This window comes from Lemur catta, chromosome 1, assembly GCF_020740605.2.
Source record: "Lemur catta isolate mLemCat1 chromosome 1, mLemCat1.pri, whole genome shotgun sequence".
In the NCBI taxonomy this organism is placed as follows: Eukaryota; Metazoa; Chordata; class Mammalia; order Primates; family Lemuridae; genus Lemur; species Lemur catta.
The window spans coordinates 117,231,735-117,238,172 of NC_059128.1; the positions used below are offsets into that span (position 1 = coordinate 117,231,735).

The window sequence follows — 6,438 nt, forward strand, 5'->3', positions numbered from 1 at the left end:
ATTGGTGGAGAAGAGAAAAGAGGGCGTGCCTCACGACTCGGCTTCATTGGTTAATCTAAAAGTAGGCGCGCCCGAGTGAGCTGACTGAGACCGCGCGGACTGCGCGAAGTCTCGTGATATGGGCTTAGCCCCACCCCTTGTGGTTGCCGCCCTATTTAGTACTGGCAAGTAAAAACCGAACGATTTGCCCGGGGCGTGTGACCCACCATTTTTTTCTTCCCCCCCCCATCCCCAATAATTGGATTAAATGCCCCACCCTCTGGAAGCGAGGCTTCTGCGCTGAACGCTGCACCCAGAGCTTTCAGAGGCGCCATCAATCCGCGGTCTGCGGGGGTCTTCCACGGGACCTGAGGAAGATTGGGAGCTTGCAATGACTCCAGTGCACAGGACATCTTGCACTACTTGGATTTCTGCCACTATAATTTTGTCTGTTCTTGAATTTCACATAAATGGGAACATGCACGTAGATTGTCTTCTGTGTCTGACTTCTTTTGCTCAACAAACGGTTTCTGAGATTGGTCTGTGTTACCAGGCGTGTCAATAGCTCGATCTTTTTTATTGTTGAGTAATAATCCATCGTGTGGCAACACCTATATAGTTTATTCATTCACCTGTTGATGGCTGATTGATCGTTTCCAGTCTTTGGCCATTGTTAGTAAAGGTTGTACTGTACAAGTATTTTTGTGAACATAGTTTTCTTTTTTTTTTTAGCCCTGTTGCCCTGGCTAGAGTGCCGTGGCGTCAGCCTAGCTCACAGCAACCTCAAACTGCTGAGCTCAAGTGTTCCTACTGCCTCAGCCTCCCGAGTAGCTACAGGCATGCGCCACCATGCCCTGCTAACTTATATATATATATTTTTTTTTTCATTTTTTTAGTTGTTCATATAATTTCTTTGTATTTTTAGTAGAGACGGGATCTCGCTCTTGCTCAGGCTGGTCTCGAACTCCTGAGCTCAAATGATCCACCCGCCTCGGCCTCCCAGAGTGCTAGGATTACAGGCATGAGCCACCGGGCCCGGCCTGAACATAGTTTTCATTTCCCTAAATACTTAAGAGTGGAATGGTGGGCCTTAGGTCATGAGCTTTAGTGGAGTAAGACAGGTTTCCTAAGTGGTTATTCAATTTTCCACCTTTTTTTTTTTTCCTTTTTAAGAGACAAGGTCTCGCTCTATTGCCCACGCTGGGCTCAAGTGATCCTCCCACTGCAGCCTCCAGAGTAGCTAATTTTTTTTGAAAAGTTGGTGTCTCACTATGTCGCCCAGGCTGGCCTAGAACTCCTGCCAACCAGCAATCATCCCAGCCTGGGCAACACAGTGAGATCCTGTTTTTTAAAAAAAATTTTAAAAATTAGCCAGGCGGGCCGGGCGCGGTGGCTCACGCCTGTAATCCTAGCCCTCTGGGAGGCCGAGGCGGGTGGATTGCTCAAGGTCAGGAGTTCGAGACCAGCCTGAGCGAGACCCCGTCTCTACTAAAAATAGAAAGAAATTATCTGGCCAACTAAAAAAAATATATATAGAAAAAATTAGCCGGGCATGGTGGCACATGCCTGTAGTCCCAGCTACTCGGGAGGCTGAGGCAGGAGGATCGCTTGAGCCCAGGAGTCTGAGGTTGCTGTGAGCTAGGCTGACTCCACGGCACTCACTCTAGCCCGGGCAACAAAGTGAGACTCTGACTCAAAAAAAAAAATTAGCCAGGCGTAGTGGTGCAGGCCTGTAGTCCCAGCTACTCAGGAGGCTGAGGCAGGAGGATCACTTGAGCCCAGGAGTGTGAGGTTGCAGTGAACTATTAGGGACTGAATGTTTGTGCCAAATTCATATGTTGAAGTCTTTAATCCCCAATGTGATTGTATTTGGAGATGAGGCTTGTACGAGGAGATTAGGGTTAGAAGAGGTCATTGGGTGGTGGGGGAGGCCTCACGATGGGATTAATGTCCCTGTAAGAGGAAGAGGGCCCTGTGTAGTGACTCATTCCTGTAATCCTAGCACTCTGGGAGGCTGAGATAGGAGGATTGCTTTAGCTCAGGAGTTCGAGACCAGCCTGAGGAAGCTCAGGAGTTCGAGACCAGCCTGAGGAAGAGTGAGACTCCATCTCCACTAAAGGTAGAAAAACTAACCAGGCATCGTGGCTTGCACCTGTAGTCCCAGCTACTCAGGAGGCTGGGGCAAGAGGATCACATGGGTCCAGGAGTTTGAAGTTGCAGTGAGCTATGATGATGCCACTGCACTCTAGCCAGGGCAATACACTGAGATGCTGTCTCAAAAAAAAAAGAAAGTAGAAATTAATATTTTAAATTTTTCATGAACAAAATAAAATTTCAAGTAAACACAAGAGTGGAGCTGCAAGGCCAAGTAACTTGAAAGCCAGGGGAAAACCAGTCCCCAGGGAGAGAGGAAGTGCCCCAAGAAAGCAGGTAGGAGGCAAATTTGGGGTATCATGGATCATCTGAGTTGTTAGAGAGGAGGCTTTCAAAGCCAGTAGAGTCCTTTTGAGAGGTCTGAGAAAACAGAAGAACATCCCAGCAACACACCCCATACTCACCATCCATGCAGCCAAGAGGAGCTTTTGTTTTTTCCTAACAAAAACAAAAACAAAAAACAGGGCAAGGTGGCTCAAGCCTGTAATCCTAGCACTCTGGGAGGCCGATATAGGATGATCACTTGAGCCCAGGAGTTTGAGGCTGCAGTGAGCTATGATGATACCACTGCATTCCAGCCTGGGCAACAGAGTGAGATCCTGTCTCAAAAAAAAGAAAAAAAAATCCATGGAGCTGCACACTGAAAGATCTGTGTACTTTACCACAGGTAAAATGTACCTCAGTCAAAATAATTAATAATTAAAAATAAAAGAAATAACATTATAGTTACAGTGAAAGTCACCTGTGTTCACTATCCCAATTCCATTTCACTCCAGCACAGAAAAAACATCTTTAAAGTAATGATATGGAACAATTACTGCACCTCTGCTCTGTGCTTTACAAGAAATTATAGCCATTTGTTGCTTAATGACAGGGAAACATTTTGAAAAATGCGTCCTTAGTGATTTTGTTGTTGTATGCACTTACACAAACCTAGATGGCATAGCCTATATGGTATATAGCCTATTGTTCCTAGGCTACAAACCTGTACAGCATGTTGCTGTACTGAATACTGGAGGAAACTGCAATACAATGTTAAGTATTTGTGTATCTAAATATATCTAAAGATAGAAAATGCATAGTAAAAATATGGTATAAGGATCTTATGGTACCACCGTTGCATAGGTGGTCCATCATTGACTGATATGTCATTATGCTGCCCATGGCTGTAATTCATTAAGCCTTTCAGCAACCCTATGAGGTAGAGGCTGCTATTATCATCCCATTTTACAGATAAAGAAACTGAGGCACAGAACAGCAAACTCTCACTATTAGCATGTGGTGATGCCAGGATTTGAACGCAAAGCAGCCTAACCCACCAACACCAGGCTATGCAGGCTGTGCTCAAACACACTACTTTACACACGTTTCCAAAACTTTACATATAGTTTCACTTTATGTTTCTTAGTAATGTATATAAATGATATAAGATCGTATCATTTATTTTGCTTGTTTGTGTTTTTTGTTTTGAGACAGGGTCTCAATGTCTCACTCTGTCACCTAGGCTAGAGTGCAGTAGCACCATCATAGCTCAGTGCAACCTCAACTCCTAGGCTTAAGTGATCCTCCTGCCTCAGCCTCGCAAGTAGCCAGGAATACAGGCGCATGCCACCATGCCTGGCTAATTTCTTATGTTTTTAAGGTTTTTGTTTGTTTGTTTGTTTTAGAGATGGGGGTCTCACTATGTTGCCCAGGCAGGTCTGGAACTCCTGGACTCAAGCAATCCTCCCGATTTGGCCTCCCAAAGTGTTGGGATTATAGGCATGAGCCACCGTGTTCATCCTGTATCATTTATTTTCTATTTGCTTTTTTTCCTTCTCTTTTTCTTTTTTCCTCTTTAAATCAAAAGTTAGAAATCTACTATTTGCTTTGTTTTTTGTTTTTTTGAGACAGAGTCTTACTCTGTTGCCTGGGCTAGAGTGCCGTGGTGTCAGCCTAGCTCACAGCAACCTCAAACTCCTGGGCTTAAGCAATCCTTTCTGCCTCAGCCTCCCAAGTAGCTGGGACTACAGGCATGTGCCACCATGCCCGGCTAATTTTTTTATGTATATGTATTTCAGCTATCCATATAGTTTCTATTTTTTTAGTAGAGACGGGGTCTCGCTCTTGCTCTGGCTGGTCTCGAACTCCTGAGCTCAAACAATCCGCCCGCCTCGGCCTCCCAAGTGCTAGGATTACAGGCTTGAGCCACCACACCCGGCCTACTATTTGCTTTGTTATCCTCCCTGAACATGGTGTTTTTGAGATAGCCTTGTTGATACATTTAGTGTCAAATAAATCTACTCCCATTTCTTTCTCTGGCCCCTAGTGGTGGACACTTGGTTCACAAAGAACCTTATCTTTCATCCGACACAATCTTCATTCAGTTCCTCCCCTGAGAAGAATCCATCAGTGTCTCTTGCTGTCCTCAAGGTCAAGTCTAAACTCCATAGAGATGCTGGAGTCTCCCTGCCCTTACCATCTGTGGCATTTGGAGCCTGTCTCCTCATCCCAGGCTTCTGGGCACCAAAAACTCCAGCCGTACCCTGTGATGCTTGGTTTCTTCGTCCAGTCATCCTGCAGTGACTTATTAAGCATCTACTATGTGTTAGATTCTGTTTTAGGAGCCAGGGACCCAGCAGTGAACAAGACAGATCTTTTGCACTCGGAGAGCTGACATCCTCTGGGAGAGATAGACAAGAAACAAAATAGTAGAGAAAATTTGTTAAAATTTGCAAGGAAGAAAGATTAAACCACGTGAAGGGTAGAGGTTGGGGCTTGTTTTAGGTGGGGATTCAGTCAGGGAAGACTTCTCTAAAGAGGCGACATTTGTGTAAATATGGAAATGAAGTGAGGAAGAGAGAATGCCAAGATAAGAAGGAAAAGCATAGCAGGCAGAGTGAACAGGCAGTGCAAAGGCCCTGAGGTTGAAAAGGTTCAGCACATTTGAGGAGCAGCAAGTAGATGCCTTAACGTGTCAGGTTTTCTTACTCATCTTTGTCCCTACAGTTCCTTCTAACAGACACCCTTTTTCTCTTTAACCGACTAGCAATTTTCTTTCTTTTTTCTTTCTTCCTCTCTCTCTTTCTTTCTCTCTCTCTCTCTCCCTCCCTCTCTTCCTTTGTTTTAGAGGCAGGGTCTCACTCTGTTGCCCAGGCTGGAGTCCAGTGGTGTGATCATAGCTCACCGTAACCTTGAACTCCTGGACTCAAGGGATCCTCCCACCAAAGTGCTGGGATTACAGGCGAGAGCCACCACACCCAGCCCCACCTGACAATTTTCTAACTTGTCCTTCACAACTCAATTCCAGTGCCACCCCCTCTGGGAAGCCTGTGCTAGCTTCGTCCTTGACAGTGGGATGGCTGCTTCCTTAGACCTCCACAGGCCTGGAATACCCTTCACCTGACACCTCACATTGTGTCCAAGCATTCCTTCCACAGAGACTGAGACGGCAAAGGTACTGTGCAATTTCAAGAGAGAAGTACCATTTAAAAGAAATCAAAAAGGGCCATGGGCTAGAAATGACAGCGTAAGGGAAGGTGTCTCAGTGGAGGTGACATTTGAACAGAGAAACAGAGAACTAAATGAGCAAAAGCAGCCAGCCTTGGGGAAATGTGATGGAAGAATATTCAAGACCAGATAACAGCCAGTGCAAAGGCCCTGTGGTTGGAAGTAAGGTGAGAATATTTGAAGTCCACAGTGAAGGATAGTGTTGCTGGATGGGGGTAAGGAGAATGGAGCGGCTGGGTAGGTGGACAGAGAAGCCTACCTGACAAGACCACCTTGTAGACCAGGTGAGAGGTGAGAAGTTTTTCCTAAAACTGCCAGGAAGCCGGGGGCAGGTTTTCCAACAGGAACAGGCAGTGGTGTGATGTCGTTTCCAAGGCTGCAGAGTGGGTTGCAGCTATAGGGATGCGCTGGTGCAGTTATCATATTTTTCTGAGATTGTACAACTAGTCTTTTGTTTCCTCCTTTAAAGCCCACAGTGGAACTTTGTTTCCAGTGCCACCAGAGTCCCCAGCGGGCATCTATAAATGTTTACTGAGTAAATGAATGTCGGAAGGTTGGAGCGAGAATTTGGCAGGTTTCCCCAGCTCCATCCAAGGAGGCAGCCTGGAATCTGGCAGGCGGGAGAGGGCGGGTCCCTGGGCAAGGTGGTTCCTGCCAACCCATTCCCTGGGGCCCCTGGAAACCTCGCTCTACCTTGTCCTTCTCACCTGTAAAATGGGTGGGCTCGAGAATTAGAGGGAGATGCCATATTCCTCAGGGCAAGGGCCATAAACTTGATGATCAGGGAGAGGGGCTCCTCAGTTTTCTCATTTGCAA

General features: G+C 46.1%; 1 long non-coding RNA gene across 1 annotated transcript; it reads right to left on the minus strand.

Annotated features, from left to right (window-relative positions):
* Positions 1-204: 204 nt before the first annotated feature.
* On the minus strand, positions 205-6,284 carry LOC123637805. Its single transcript, XR_006735075.1, has 3 exons — positions 5,882-6,284; positions 4,592-4,795; positions 205-347 (listed from the first exon to the last, which is right to left on the minus strand). It is a non-coding gene; the product is annotated as an uncharacterized LOC123637805 (long non-coding RNA).
* Between the last annotated feature and the right edge of the window lie 154 nt (positions 6,285-6,438).